The 9,688-nt window shown below is 45.6% G+C and overlaps 1 pseudogene; it reads left to right on the forward strand.

The window, feature by feature from the left end:
• The first annotated feature begins 454 nt into the window (after positions 1-454).
• On the forward strand, positions 455-1,405 carry LOC149862770 (olfactory receptor 14I1-like; annotated as a pseudogene).
• The last annotated feature ends 8,283 nt before the right edge of the window (positions 1,406-9,688 follow it).

Genomic DNA, 9,688 nt, shown 5'->3' on the forward strand with positions numbered 1-9,688 from the left:
GTAATTGTTTCTTTTCCCCCAGTCACATCATGGACTGGATCTACACCTGATGTGAAATGACATAGCCCGTTGGACTAGAAAGGAGCTAGGCCAGTTTATGCCATTGTGACAGTGCCCTGACAAGTTCTCCATTTTCACAGGCATGCTAAATGTATGATCTCTAGTCAGTGGCAGTGACAAGGTCACTGGCACAATACTTTTCCTTTCTCTTTTTTGGATTAAATGCCACAATACTCTGAAGTGAGAAAAAAGTTTCGTGAAATATTTCATCGCTTTAGGAACCCTAACTTTTCATCAGAACACTGCCTTTCAACTGAAAATAAGGCGGAACTCTAAAAATCAAGTCATGCATGCTTGTGGACAGGGAAGTTGGGGTTATTATCTTGCTTGCTTCTTCTTCTCCTAACCACAGTCATTTCCTTTCCCTCCATAGACAACCCAAAAGGCACTGTGGATGATGATGTCCAATTGCACCACTGTGACTGAGTTCCTGCTCCTGGGTTTCTTTGATGCCTTGGAATTGCAGAGATTGCACATGGCTATTTTTCTAATAATATGCCTGGCAGCCCTGATTGGGAATCTCCCTTGTTATAACTCTCATAGGCTTTGATAGCCACCTCCACACCCCCATGTATTTCTTCCTCACAAACCTGTCCATCCTAGACATTGGCTCCATCTCTGTCATAGTTCCCAAATCCATGGCCAATTCCATACTCAACACTAGGTTGATTTCCTATTCTGGATGTGTAACCCAAGTATTTTTTTCTCCTTCATTACAGCAGACTTTGCCATCCTCACCATCATGGCTTATGACCGATACATTGCCATCTGCAAACTACTACATTATGAGCTAGTGATGCACAGGAGAGTGTCTCTGCAAATGGCAGCCACTGCCTGGAGCAGTGCCATTCTGTATTCTGCACTGCACACTGGTAACACCTTTAAGCTGCCCTTCTGCCATTCCAACATCATCAACCAATTCTGTGAAGTCCCCCAGCTCCTTAGGCTTTCTTTCTCAGATGTGTTTACTAGTGAAATACAGATTCTTATCTTTGGTGCATGTTTAGCTGCAGGTTGTATTGTGTTTATATATGTGTCTTATATTCAGATATTCACTACTGTACTGAGAATCCCCTCTGAGCTGGGCTGGCATAAAGCAGTTTTCGCCTGCCTTCCCCACCTCATTGTAGTCCTCTTGCTTGGTAGCACAGCTAGTTTTGCCTATGTGAAACCCACATCTGGGTCCCCATCAGCTCTAGATCTCATAGTGTCTGTTCTGTATTCTATGATCCCACCAACGATGAATCCAGTTATCTGCAGCATGAGAAACAAGGACATCAAAGCAGCATTATGGAAACTTCTTAGCTGGATGTGGGTCATTCAGACGATGTCAATTCTCCAGTGACTGTGATATTATCACAACCAGCTGAGTTATTTATAGAGATTAATTCTACCAATGCCAGTTGTTTTTCTTCACATTTATACCATTTTAAATAATTTCTCTATATAATTTTAAGCTTGCATCTCCCTAAATTTGTTAGTCTCTAAGACGCTATTTGGCCCAAGCTAATAATGTCTTTGTATCTGTCAATTTTTTATCTTTGATGGTGGCACTGTCATTTTTTAATGCTCTATTGCAATGGCTTTTATATACCTTCATTATCTCTAATAATTCCTAGTGAAGAAATTTTTTGGATTTTTTTTCTGTTCTGTGTTAAAAAGGTTTCTTGAGGCCTGATTATTTGTGATCTGGAAGGTGGGGATGAGAAAGTTTTGAAAGAGGAGCAATAATGGTTTTTAGATAGGAGGTGTCAGTGATTACTTAGGTGCTAAGACTTTCAGTCTGCTTTCCTTCTATGGGTTTTCCAGGAGAGCCGAGTGTCTTCTAAAACAATGCTGAAAAGATTAAACTGATTTTCTGTAAGTGTCTATTCACTTGAGCCCCTGTACAAGTCATGATTGTAGTGATTCTGGATATTGGTTGTCTTTGTATTTCACCATAGGGAAGTAGTAGATAGCTAAACCTGGGGGCGTTGAAAGGTGATTAACTATGTCATACCCAAATAACTTTCAAGCTGCTAATCCCTTCATCCTCCAATGACCAGTAGAAGCTACTTTTACCCTTCCAGCCAGCACCCTAATTCCAAGACTGTGGACTTGTTTAGAATGGATGTACAAGGAAACTTGGTAAATACCAGAATCTGGTATTGTGCAATTGGTTGGAAACTGGGAGTTCTGTTCCATGGGAAGTGCAGCTAAGTGTAAAATATACATATATATTTTCAAATCAGAAAGAAGTAGTACCAGAATGGACACCTACAAAGGAACATTTTGAAAGTAATGAAGTGGATTGTTTGGATAGCAACACATTCTGTCGAGGAATTTGCAGCTAGTTCTGGCATGGTGGTTTTTGTACAAGAAACAGAAGCAAAGAGAACTCCTGAACAGAGTTGAAATGGCGGGGAGCAGTGGTGTAGAACTCTGAGCGATGTTTTCTCTGCACGTATTTGTGCTTGAAACCCATTACTGATCATAGAATCAAGGTAAATTGGATTTGGAAGGGACCTCAGGAGGACATCTAGTCCAACCGCCTACTCAAAGCAGGAATAGCCATGGCTTTGTCTAGCCAGCTCTTAAAAGCCTCGAAGAATGGAGAGTACACAACCTCTCAGGGTAACATGTTCCAGCGCTTTACTACCCTCCTTGTGAGATAGTATTTTACTGATATCTAAAACAAAATTCCCTTGCTGAAACTTGAGACAATTGGCCCTTGTTCTGTCATCTGCCACCACTGAGAACAGTCTGGCTCTATCCTCCTTGGAACCACCATTGTCTTTTCCAGATGAAATGTTTGCTTATACATGAGTGTGAAGGTTCACCCTGTAATTATAATGTGTGGGCACAGACTCTATCAGTCAAGTCTTCTGTAGTGCAGTAATTACCTTTGAATGAGCTTCAGTTCACACACCTCCACTGCCTTTTTGAAGTGTGGGGACACTGATACACAAGATGTTGTTGTGCTTTAATTATAGTGGCTCTTGAAACTGCTCTAATTACAGTGTCACCCCCCACCCCTGCCACATGCACACACCTCCAGAGTATGTTGAAAAGTCCCCAGGAAGCTCAGTTCCTTCAGCCTCTCCTCATAACTCATATGCCCAGGCCCCTTAACAGTTTTTATTGCCCTCCACTAGACTTTCCCTAATATGACTACATCCTGTTTGTAGTGGGAGACCCCAAACTGGACACAGTACTCCAGATGCAGCCACACCAGTGGTGAACAGAGGGGAATAATCATTTCCCTCTATGTGCTGACAGTGTTCGTACTACTGCAGCCTGGTATGCTATTAGTTGTCTTGTCAACAAAAGCACACTGTTAGCTCATATTAGTCTTCCAGCTAGACATTGAGCCATTGATTACTACCCTTTGAGCTGAACCATCCAGTCGGTTTTCAGTTCACCTCACAGACCTTTCATCCAACCTATACTTCCTTAGCTTGCTTGTGAGAATAGTGCCAGAGACTGTATCAAAAGATTTGCCAAAGTCCAGGTATATCATGTCCACTGCTCTCCCTGCATCCACACAGCCAGTCTTCTCATCATAGAAGGCAATCAGGTTGGTCAGATATGACTTGCCCTTGGTGAATTCATGCTGACTATTCCTAGTCACCTGTCTCCTCCAAGTGCTTAGAAATTGATTAATTGATTTCCATGATTTTTTCAGGGACTAAGGTGAGGTTGACTAGGTTGTAATTTGCCAGATCTTACCTTTCCTAAAGATGGGCACCATACTTGCTCTTTTCCAAACATCCAGGACCTATTCCAATCATCACAAGTTTTCAAAGATAACAGGCAGTAGCTCTGCAATACCACTGAAACTCATCCAGTCCTCTGACTGCTACCCCATGCTTCTTATCTATGTGGGCATCAATAATACTGCTGGGCAACCCTGAGAAAATAAAAGGTAACTACAGTGCTCTGGGTGCAAGGGGGAGGGGGATGGAGACTCAGGTGATGTTCTCTTCAATCCTTCTGGTCAAAGGGATGAGCCCAGGCAGGATTGGATACATCCTTCAGATCATTGCATGGAGGTGCAGATTGTGTTGCCAAAAGGGCTTTGACTTTTTCAAGCATGGGATGTTGTTCTAAGAAAAAGGGTTGCTAGGAAGAGATGGGATCCACCTGACAAAGAAAGAGAAGAGCATCACCACAGACAGGCTCGCTAACCTAGAGAGGGTGGTTTTAAGCTTGGTTTCTCATGGGATGGAGACCAAATTTTTGAAGTAAGTGGGGAAGTGGGTAACCTGGATGAAGCATAAGCAGGGCATTGGGCAGCAGAGGAGGCTTTCTCATTCTTCTTGAAAAAGTAGGGTAATTGGATACTTATCTCAGGTGGCTGTAAATGAATGCACCGAGCATGGGAAACAAACATGAAGAACTGGAAATCTTCTCACAGCCATGGAACTATGACATGATTGGAATAACAGAGACATGGTGAGATAGTTCACGTGACTGGAATACTGTCATGGATGGGCACAAACTGTCCAGGAAGGACAGGAAGTGGGGTAGAGGAGGAGTAGTTGCACTTTACGTAGAAGACTAGTATGATTGTTCAGAGGTCCAGTATGAAACTGGTGACAGGCCTGTTGAAAATATCTGGATTATGGTAACAGGGAAGATGAACAAGAATGATGTTGTGATGGGTGTGTGCTTTATACCAATAGACCAAGGGGATGAGATGAATGAGGTTTTCTTTAAACACCTTGGGGAAGATTCCCAATCACAGGCTCTGGTTCTCATGGGAGACTTCAGTCACCCTGACATCTGCTGGGAGGGCAATAAAGCAGTGCACAGGAAACCCAGGAACTTTTTGGAGAGTGTTGGGGATAACTTCATGGTGCAAGTGTTGGGGAGGTCAACTAGTGTCCATGCTCTTCTTGACCTGCTACTCACAAACAGGAAAGAATTGATGGGGAATACAGTAGTGGATGGCAACTTGGGCAGCAGCAACCATGAGATGGTTGAGTTCAGGATCCTGAGGAAAGGAAGGAAGGAGAGCAGCAGAGTAAGGACCCTGGAGTTAAGAAAAACAGACTTTGAGTCCCTCAGGGGACTAATGGGTAGGGTCCCCTGGGAGGCCAGTCTGATGGGGAAAGGAGTCCAGGAGAGCTTTTGTATTTTGAAAAAACCTTATTGAGGGTGCAGAAACAAATGGTCCTAATGCACAAGGAGACTAGCAAGTATGGCAGAAACCAGCTTGGCTTAGCAGGTAACACTTCAATGTACTAAAATTGAAAAAGGAGCTTACAAGAAATGGAAATGTGGCCAAATGACTAGGGAGGAGTATAAGAGTATTACTTTAACCTGCAGGAATGAAATCAGGAATGGCAAAGTTCTGTTGGAGTTGCAGGTAGCCAGGGGTGAGAGAGTTAACAAAAATGGTTTCTACAAGTATGTCAGGAACAAGAGGAAGATCAGGGAAAATTTTGGCATCTTGCTGAGTGGTGGAAGCAATTTTGTGATTGTTGATGTGGAAATGGCTGAAGTACTCGGTGCCTTGTTTACCCCAGACTTCACCTGCAAAGTCAATTCCCAGACTACTGCACCTGGCAGCACATTTTGGAGAGATGAGCAGCCAATAGTGGCAAAAGCACAGTTTAGGGACTTGTAACAGGGAATCCTAGCCTAGCATGGCTGTCCCTTTAAGACCAGAGTCTATATGAACACCAAATACTGGAAGGTTAGGGATTAAAAGTCCAAGAACCTTCCCAGTCAGCTGACAGGAAGGAGATAGGGCTATGGGCACATATAAACCCTAGGGTTGAGGCCAGAAGGAGAGGTCTCTGTCAAGCTGCCAAGGGCAGAGAACTATCCAGGAACACTGTGACTGCTGGCCAGACTGTTGATATGGCTAGTGAGGCTCCAGGAGGCTACAAGGTACCCAGACCTGGGAGGTACTCAATGCTTGAAGAGCAGTTTGGGGGTTTAAAGAGTCAGAGTGTGGCTTGTAGGACTCGTATTATGTTATACCCCAGGGGCTTATATTTATGTTGTTCTTTTAACCAGTGAACTGGGCTGAGGCTAGTGGGGAGAAGGAGGTCTCCTTGGAGAATACTAGTGTGCAGAGCCACATCACCAAGGGGCACATTGACAGGGTGTAAGCAGACACCAGTACCAGGGGCACAGCAACAGGGGGTGAGAAGACCCCAGCACCATACGGCACAGGTCAACATCAAAATACCATATGCAAGGTGTGGACAAGTGTGTAGTGGAGGTTTGAAGCTGTGGATAGTGACCCCTAATGTGAGGGTAGTAAATGGGCAGCCTCCTGCCTAAGTAACATCATAATTATTCTTCCATCAAGGCATGGCAGGAGAGTAAGGTGGATCCCCACCACTGGGAGGCAAAAGGCATTTTCCACCTGCTCTTCTCACCTCATTGTGGTGACCCTCTTCTATCTGACTTTGATTTTTATCTCTGTGTTACCAAAATCCCAAGCAATGAGTGATCTCCACAAAGACTTCTCTCTCTTCTACACAGTTGTGACTCTGTTGGTCAACACCTTGGTGTATAGCCTGAGAAACAAAGTGGAGAAGGAGGGGGGTTGGGGGGTGAGAGAGAGTGAAGCAGCTGCCACATACACTGCAGGGGTGTCTGTACCCTTTGCTCTCAGCCTCCTCTGCCCCCACCAGTGCAGGCAGACTTTTTAAGTCCCTAAAAAAGATGAAAATCCTGCCTCTCCTTCCCTTCCCTTCTATTCTCCCTACTGCTGTTGCTTTCCCAACTTTTGTAGGGGTGGAAGAAGCACAAGAGGTATTTCTGCTTGCCTTGGCCAGGCTGCACTGGGGATGGGCTCATCTGGGGATGAAGACACTAGCAACGGCAGGGCAGGAGAGTAGTTTCCCCCTCCCTGCCCCATCTCCCCCAAGCAGGAGGAGGGAAGGGGATCCCTCCTGAACATTCCCACTGCTGCTTTCCCTGTTCCCAGCTGAGCTCAGACCACATGCTGGGGCAGACAGGAACAGTGCTAAATGGAGGAGTTGGGGGTGGGGAGTAGGGAAAAGGAAGAAGAGGGCTAAAAAACAAAATCCCTGTAGGCACCTATGAGCCAGTTTTATCCAGAAGGTAGGTGCACCAATGGCACTGCGCCCCTCCTGGATACAGTCCTGTCATTGTGCATGGTCCTGTATCAACACACTCCTGAAAAATTCTTTCCTTTAAAGGGCTTTTTGTTAAAAGGTGGACATGACAGACAAGTGAAAACCCAAAGCAAAAGCACTTTATCTAAGATTGCACTGAAAACATGTGGCAGAAGGATGAAGAGACCCAAGCTGTTCTATGTCCCAAGTAATTCCATTTTGATTTCAGTGCAGATCAGGCTGCTTGAAAGTGTTAAAAGTTAGCATGGCCAAAAAAGCTACAGGAGGATGGAATTGGGTGCTCATGTGATCACAAGCATGTCACCATTATCAGTAGGCCTTGAATTTGTAATTTTCATCCCTCAAAATATAAATCTTCCCCACTCAAGATGAAAGATAAAACTTTTAGTTGTAAATACCATGAGCAGTAGGTTGTTATTATTCCTGATTGGCCCCTGATATAATTATAATAATAATTATAATTCCTGATTGGCCCCTGCCACCTGTTGCCCTGCCAGCCCAAGAGTAGTGGTGGCAGCAGTGGAAGGGGAGGGAGAGTTCCCCTTCCTGCAGCTCATGCTTCTCCCATACACCTTGGAGTTGGGCTGCTTTATTCCTTTTGGTGTCTGCCACAGTGCAGCAGTGGAAGAGAACAACATAGGCAGCAGTTGTGTCCTTCCCTTAGGGGAGACTCTTCAATGTGTGGCTATTGATGTATATAGTTGAGAAGGGTGGAAGGAATCCCTCAGTTCCAGAGGACCAGGATGTACTCCAGAAGTGGGGGAAGCCCAGCCCAAGGCTTCCTCAGTAGGGGGCATATCATAACATCCAATTTCATGTGATCCTTGTATAAAGTTTTGTTTTGTCCAGGAACAGGAGGCATCATTTATTAACTGTTCACCAGAAATTATGGTGACTGTCCAGAAATGTAGACACTTGAGCTTCTGCATATAGTTATAAAGGGAACTCATATGCCTAAATTAGTGATACTATAACCATGCCTACATTTTGGTCATCTGTCCCGAATTCACTCAAAAGTTTTACTTTGTGTGCTCAGTCAGGGTAACAGAATTGCACCTTTCTTCTAATCTTTTCTTATGTCACGGCATCTACCCTGCTGGCCTCTGCAGATGGGCTTTTGTGCTCCTCAGCCAGTCCACTCAGATAATTCAGTCCTTAGGACACAAACAAGTCAATAGATTGACAAACAAAATCAAACCCATCCATCCTGTCCTAGGCACTCAAGGAGGGCCCTTTTGACTTTGGTTGACAGTGGCCTGACTCCATTCCTGTAGCAAGCAGTTTCATTCACAGCTTGCTTTATCATCTCCCTGATTACTATTTTGGGAGCTCTGTCAAGTCCCTAGCAGGAAACCCCCTCTTTAAACAAATACCCTGCACTTCTCAACAGGGCTGCCTGTTCCCTCCCAAAGGGGCAGACCACGTGACTACCCATGGGGCAAGATGACACATTTACAGTAAACACTTGCTAACTCTGAGAAATGTTACAGGGTGTTAAAGTTAGTTCATGCTGTGAACAATAACACGTTAAGGGTTAGTCCCCTTTCTAAGATGCACTGCTCAGACCTGACCCTGGGGGGGCTGGTGAGCAGGAGCATGGTTATGAGTTGCCAAGTCAGCTTCATACAGAGAGGGGGAAGAAGGGGTCCCCAAGACACTTGAATCACCCCTCAACAGTTTGATTAACTCTTCACCTGCTGTATCACCTCCTCATCTTCCAAATTTCCCTGTCTACTCCATGAATCACTCCCTTCACCCCTCTTTGGCTCCAGATCACTCTCTAAAGCCCAGCTCGCCCTCTTGACCTCCCCCTGTATGTGTCCCTTCATCTCAGGAATCCCACCCTGATCAGCCTGAGAGTGACAGCCCTAGTGGTGGAGGGGTGGTTTCCTGCCCCAACTGCTCTTTGGGTGCCCTGCAGCCTGTGCTGCGCCTTCATGCCCAGATCCAGCTCCCTGCCTGGCAGCTCCATGCATGAGAAGGGGGAGTCAAGGGTGGAAGCTTGATGAGATGTTTGGCAGCTGCGGGGCCCAGCAGGGAGTGCATTCAAGTGCACAGTGCTGGGGAAAGCTGTAGGGAGCCTGGGAAGCAGGCAGAGAGAGGAATTCCCTATCCCAAATACTGCCACTAGTCTTGGAGTTATTATGAGGTTGTGGAGTCAGTCCATGAGTGAAGGACCCAATGGTGTGGAGGAGGGGTTATAGGGAGCGTTCAAGGTGCAATTCTGGGGCTGGAGGCAGAGCACATATCTGTGTGATGGGGAAGAGAGGGATGGTTGGGGGGGCAACCCAGGTGTAGAGGAGCCAACTTAGGGCAGGGGAGCAAAGGGGATGGCAGGGGTGATTTGGAGTTCAAGGGAGTGAATCAGAGGATGGAGGGAACAGTACCTTGGCAATTCCCAGCCAAACACACTCCCTCACCATGCTCCCACTCTTCAACCCTCCACTCCTGCTCCCCTTCCTTTGTGTCCCTCGCTCTGCCTCCACTTCTTCCTTCATCCCTTTTCCCTCTCTTCCCACTTATCCCCT

The sequence above is a fragment of the Crocodylus siamensis genome, chromosome 6, assembly GCF_052110815.1.
Source record: "Crocodylus siamensis isolate JL-2025a chromosome 6, ASM5211081v1, whole genome shotgun sequence".
Classification (NCBI taxonomy): Eukaryota; Metazoa; Chordata; order Crocodylia; family Crocodylidae; genus Crocodylus; species Crocodylus siamensis.